The sequence below is a fragment of the Bactrocera latifrons genome, unplaced genomic scaffold (genome assembly GCF_001853355.1).
Source record: "Bactrocera latifrons isolate USDA-ARS-PBARC rearing strain unplaced genomic scaffold, ASM185335v1 scaffold_1194, whole genome shotgun sequence".
NCBI lineage: Eukaryota > Metazoa > Arthropoda > Insecta > Diptera > Tephritidae > Bactrocera > Bactrocera latifrons.
In genome coordinates this window covers 34,131-41,036 of record NW_017534624.1, presented here as the reverse complement: position 1 = coordinate 41,036, position 6,906 = coordinate 34,131, and the positions used below count along the sequence as shown (strand labels likewise).

Sequence of the window (6,906 nt, the reverse complement as noted above, 5' to 3'; positions counted from 1 at the left end):
GAGGTTTGGAGTTTTCCGTTTGGGTGATGGCTCCGCTCCTAAGACTGCGAAGTAGTTTTGGTCACCACCTTCAGGATCGGAGGCCATGATTGATTCACAATGCAAAATATTTTTTTTTTTTTTTTAATTACACTAAATTCACTATATTTTAGCTAACACTGATTAATTATAAGTTTAATTGTTAAGAGAAAGTCACTGTCTTATAAAATTGATACTTGAAAACAACGAAATTGTTGAGAGCGAACGAAATAGGAGAAAAGCGATCACTAAGAACATGTTTACTGCTCGGTAGTCAATTGCAAAGTGATTTTTTTTAATTCAGGGTATAATGAATCATTTTAAGTCTTTTAAGGATATATTCCCTATTATGGGAACATAAAAGGCATTGCATGGCAACAAAGGCATTTAGAATCATAAAATATTTCTCGCAGGGCATATTTGGTTTTGCGCTATAGTCTTGCGTGATGTTAATTCGTTGCTGGCTCGACAACGACTGAACGATAGAGCGAAAGCGTGCGTGTGAATGCATCGTGTGAATGCATCGTGTGATACATCAACGAACCTATCAGGGATTGATAACTTAACCGGTTCGCTCGCGGACACTCATCACTGTCACACTTAACCTGGAATCCTGCGCTCAACGGAATGACAATCGGCTTGTAGTTACCTTCTCTTTCTATTTTCATACCAAGGAAATGCTTCAGTTGACCGCCATCGACTACATCAATTTCGTTTGCTTTTGACGCCTTCACTTTGTTGAGTGCTTTCATCGATGTGCTGACAACAATCAAGTCGTCAACATAGGCAATGACCATGCTGAAATCCGTGCTACTACGGAGTGTGCACAGACATGGTCCACTAGGACATGAAACGAGTCCAATGTTCACGAGCATCTAATTCAGTTTTGTGTTCCATTCACGATCACTTTGCTTTAAGTCGTATAGAGAGTTCTGACGCTTGAGCACACTTCCAGAATTTTTTTTTCTTCAAATCCCTCAGGTTGTATCATGTACACCACATGACGTAGTTCGATGTTGAGATAAGCAGATGACACATCTGTTTGGTGCATATACATATCTTTCTCAACCGCTATGACAATTGCTAGATGTAATGTTGAATACTGTGCCACAGGAGAGAACGTTTCAATGTAGTGGACACCGAATCTCTGGCCACAGCCTTTGGCCACTAAAAGAGACTTAAAATGAGCGATGTTGCCATGCTTGTTACGCTTTACTGCAAACACCCATTTACATCTGATCGCCTTTTCGCTCTTCGGAAGATGCACCAATGACCACGTTTTATTGTCCATTAGACTGTCCATCTCCTTCTGCATGGAGGCCTTCCACTGACTGGGATTTCCTTTACGGATCAGCTTTGGTCACCCAGAACCCCTCTTGATGTTTGACTCATCATCATTGTCTTCTTCAGACAAAACTCCATCAGACGCATCGTAGTCGGCATCAGCGTTTTCCAAATTTTCGTCTTCTGTAATACATGCCGACTCTGACTCCAGATTAACCAGCAGCACCTAAAACATAGTCGCCGTTCATTATGCTTTACACTGTCATCAATCAAATCAAAGAATCTTTCACGAAAAATTATGTCACGTGCTACTGTTACCTTTCCTGTACTCGTATAGTATCAACGGTATGCCTTTGCTGACTCTGAGCAGCCAACCATCACACGCGCCTCGCCTTTCGCTTAAACTTCCTGCTATGCTTCTTGTTCAAAATTATAGCTTTGATCCCGAATTCTCTTAGATGGTTCACTGTTGGATTTTTGCCAGACCACGACTCGAATGGTGTCATGTCCTTTAAAGCAGATATTTCCAAACAGTTTCTTAGGTACGCAGCCGTGTTAATAGCTTCTGCCCAGAAGCCCTCATCCAGACCAGCATGTAGAATCATACTGTGCGCCATCTCAACTAATGTTCTGTTTGCGCGCTCAGCTATACCATTTTGTTGAAGTGTGTGCGGTACAGTAAGGTATCTTTTAATACCATTGCTTGCCAGGAGTTGGTCAAACGCGCCACTCAAATACTCCTGACCGTTGTCGCTTTTCAGACACTTTATCTTTTCCAGTCTGCTTCGCAGCGAATGTCTTGAACACTATACATTTTTCCAATACTTCGTCTCGAGATTTCAAGAAACTTACATACGTGTATCGCGATTTATTATCCATGAATATTACAAAACACCGCGATCGTCAATGTCGTCGTGTATCTCATACAGCTCATCGTTCCATCGAATGCGATATTCGCCGTGTTTACACTGGTTCCATGATAAACGGAATTATCTACAGCTTCAGAGTTATGACTGTCAACAGTGACGTGAGCGCCAAGTCGCGAGTGCGACGACTRTCTGTTTGATGACAGGAGATATTTCGTCTTGCCTTCGTTCACTGCCAGACCCATTTGTTTTGCCATTTCATTATATCAGTCAAATTAGACTGTGCATCAAAACACTTATTGTCGTTTGTCTCTAATAAAAGCAAATCTTGCCGCTCTTTAGCCAATAAAGTCACTCCACTTTCTTGATTTTCAATTTTATGATTTTATATTTTATGAAACTTGATTTATCATAACACAAATTTGCTGTTGCACCAAACGTGTATAGCAAAGCTACCGTTAGAACATGCAAACACTGAGTACGAGTTTTTTCGATCTTTGTCATCATTCTCATTTTCGTTGTCTTTGATACTTTCGTTGTTTTCGCTAACTTTTGTTTGGCAATTCTTTGAAATGTGTCCACGGGGCCACACTATTTTTTTCGAGACTAGTCTGGGCCCATAACCTCTTAGTTGTACAGTTTATCATGGATAATATGATACGATACTCTTTGATTCGAGAGAGAACTGTCAAAATTCGCATTTTTTATAACATTTGCCAATGATGCCACTGCTGAAAAATATTAGATTGGGTATTTAATAAATTATACAAAACACTAACTTAAACAATTCGAAAATGCATGCATATATAAATGCTAAAATGCAAAATCATTAATTAATTTACATAATTTTATTTTGCCAAAATATATTCGCACAGTTCAATGAAATTTCATTTCACACTAATTTCGTCAGGTAATTATAGAGGTTTACTTTTGGCATCCCGCCTCTCCTGAAACCAACTGTCAGAAATTCCCTGATCTCCATCGCTGTCAAATAATCATTGAACGCGTTTGAGAGAAAAAGAGAGCCAATGCTAAAGTCTCGTATCATATTATCCTTGCCGGTGGGAATACTTATGTTTAAGATATGTGTACATACTGTCAGTAGGTTCAGTAGATTAGTATAAAGAGTGTGTATGTATGTACTCTGCATCTGGTGCATAGAAGAATTAGGATACGAAGATCTATGAATAAAGGAGCTCTGGGCAACCAGAGCTAAGTACTATTTGATAACCGAAACCTTCGCGTTGTTATTTAATCACTCGCTATGTTATTTTTCTCAAATCTGCCTCTTCAGAGTCACCTACGTGTTTATGAATAATTGTATTCGAACGTAATTTTAATGTAGTTCAAGAATATTTAAAAAATATAAACAATAGCTTATTTTTTAGTTATTGAGAATGGCAATCCTGCGCTTTAGAGGGTGATCTTATTAAAAGAACTAATTGGCAAAGGGCTATAAAAATAATGTGGTGTTTTTCGTTCGATGTTTGTGATACAGTATCAAGTCTCTAAATTTGACAGAGACAATTTTTGAGACTTGAGACGATTTTGCTATTCTGTAAGTGATAGTCAAAAACTCTATTACATTTTATTATTCAGAGATGTTTTTATACTTGAATGGAAAAAAATATGTCGATAACAAATATTAAATTTTCCATAATATAGTCAAAAAACATAAATTTCAGTAAAAACATAAATATATGTTCACTTTGTTTTATAATATTAACGTAATTTATGTAAAATTCGTGTTTGAGTTGCTTACAAAATATGCAATCGATTAATATCTATGATGATCTCTTCAGTATATTCAAAATGGCAGACACGAGTTCATTTTGGTTTTGTAACTACCAGGTCTCAAATTTGAGGCAATATTTTGAGACTAAAGCTAGAGACTATTTAGTGAATAGTAACTAGTCACAAATTGAGACTTTACCACAACATGTCTCAAATAGAGACTAGAGACTGATTACAGAATCCCCCTATTAAGCACATTTGACATAAATGAAACCATCACTGTTCCAGCGTTGCCATAAATAACAGAAAATTTATCAAATAACAACAGCCACAGTAAAAAAAACCAATGTGGTTGCGGTTGTTTGGTTAATGCTTCTTCTGCTTTCCACGTGTCAAGTGGTGTTGGATATTGCGCGTTTAAGTTTTTTTTAAATAAACTTAATAAATAATAACAAATCATGGATAGGTAAGTGAAAATGTGCTCATAGTTATTTAATTTTGATTCCAATAAGAAAATCATCATATGCTTTATTCATTTACATTTGTTATACGCAAAAGACCTGCACCTCCTGAAGAGGAGCATGAAACAGCAGTGACAGTGGCCGCAGGTAAGATAGTTTGCTAAATACATGGCCAAATGTATCATGTCTTTATTATTGTGTGCAGTGAAACACATCCCGTAAAACAAACTTGGAGAAAATTCCGAGATGACTGGCTATCGAGATTTTATTGGTTGCGGAATAAAGATGGGTGTAGCTATTGCATAGCTTGTGATAAGAAGCTGTCAAACCATTTATCACTTAAAAAAAAAACATAATGTTTTCCCAATCCACAAACAAAACGAACAGAAAAAAACAGCAAATGCAAATGGACAAGTATTTGGATGAAGAACATCAACAAATGTCTAAGCAAGTACATCATGCGGAATTAACTATGGTTATGTTTCTTATTTGCCACAATTTGCCATTTTTACTTATGGATTTCTTACAGAAACTGTTAAAAGAGTGCTGTCCGGACTCTCGAATTGCGCAGCAGCTTCATTGCGGTCGAGCAAAAGCCACAGAATTGGTGGATCAGTTGGGTAAGAGGTCATGTGAAGAAATTACCGAAAAATTAAGAACGAACAAATTTTCTCTGATTGTGGATGAAACCACGGATGTTTCGACAAAAAAATGCTTAATTTTAATTGTTCGATTTTTTGACAAATTTTCAAGAAGTGTTGATGACAAATTTTAGGTTTAATAGAAGTAAAGTATTGCGATACGAATTCCATCTACTTAGATATTAAAAAATTCTTTATGCAACGAACTATTCCTCTTAAAAATGTTATYGGACTAGCAACCGATGGGGCAAATGTAATGGCCGGAGAATTGAATAGCCTAAAAAAAAAGTTGAAGTCGGACGTAGATCTTTTTTTTTATCAAGTGTACTTGTCACTCCCTACATTTATGTTCAGCTTACGCGTGTAAACAGTTGCCGCATCAAATCGAACAATTTTGTCGCTCTATATACAGTTTTTTTTTCTCATATCCCGAAAAGAATCGAAGAATTGAAGGAATTTCAAGAACGTTGTCAGGTGGAGCCCCACAAAATATTAGGCGTTTCTTTAACAACATTTCTTGCCTTGGGGCAGGTTATTAATAGAATTTTTGAACAATAGCTTCCACTATATTTATATTTTCTTGATCGTGTGTTAGAAGTGAACGGTACTAAAGCTTCAGACCTGGCATTGCAAATGAATGAGCCCGATGTAAAGGTATACTTTCTTTTTTTTATCCTACATTCTGAAAATTATCAATGATATGAATAAAGAATGAATGATAAAGAATCAGAAAAGGTTAGATTGCCATACTTACATTTGCATTTGGAACCCAATTTTATATTAATATTGGTCAATTTTATGTCAAACACATATGTTGAAATTTGAAATCTTTGAATAAKATTGATTTATTATGTTGTAATTAATGTTTTTATTGGTTCCAAAGCAGAATACTATTTAAAAAAAAGTAAATTGACTGATTTTCAGAAAGTAAGAATAAAAATAAATGTTCTCAAATTTTACTTAGAGCTCTTAAAACAAATTAAGCAACGATTCGACTTTTCAAGAGAAGATGTTAAAAATTTAGTAATAATAACACCCGGTAAAGTTTTATCCAACTCTGAACTATCGATTGAACCATTATTAAAAAACTTCGAAGGTTTGGCAACCAGCAATCCTTTAATTATAGTTAGCCAGTGGAAATTATTAAGGCTTACCAACTTGGAATTGAACACGGAAATGAATATTCTAAATTTTTGGGAAAAAAATTCAGTTTTTAAAAATGGAATGGAAGAAGCATGCTTCCAAGATCTCACAAATTTTGTATATAATTTGATGACTTCCTCCACAGCTCAGCAGCTGTCGAACGGAAGTTTTCTGATTTGTCTTTAATTAAATCGAAAACAAGAAATAAATTGTCATATAGAACCATAAATAACATAATGCTAGCAAAAGAACTTGCTAATTCTCAAAATGAAGCAAATTATGTGTGGGCAGCTAAACATTACTTTAAATGAAATTTGATATTTGATTGATTAATTTTGTCAAATGTAAAAATACATATGAATATGTATTTATTTTGATCAACCAACTTTGATCATAAAACTAAGTTTATTTCAATGTTTTTGGTTTTTTCTGGCTTGTCAAATAACTTGTTATTGTTAACAAACGTTAAATGAGCGTGAATGCCATTAGAATTTTTGGAAAAATCGAAAAATCATCAACAATCAAAGAGGTCGAAGTTATAGCTATTGAGGAGATGTGGTGATCTCTTTGATTGTTGATGAATTTTTGAACTTTCCTAAAATTCGTATGGCCTTCAAGCTCATTTAACGTTTTTAACAATAACTAAATTTATTTCATTCAAAGAAACAAGAAGTTATTTTATAACCAATTTTTTGCCATTAATGTTAAGAGAAACACGAAGTGATATTTGTTATATCTTTTTTTTATATTAATTTTAAG

General features: G+C 35.2%; 1 pseudogene; it reads left to right on the top strand.

Annotated features, from left to right (window-relative positions):
* The first annotated feature begins 4,256 nt into the window (after positions 1 to 4,256).
* On the top strand, positions 4,257 to 6,906 carry LOC108978198 (annotated as a pseudogene).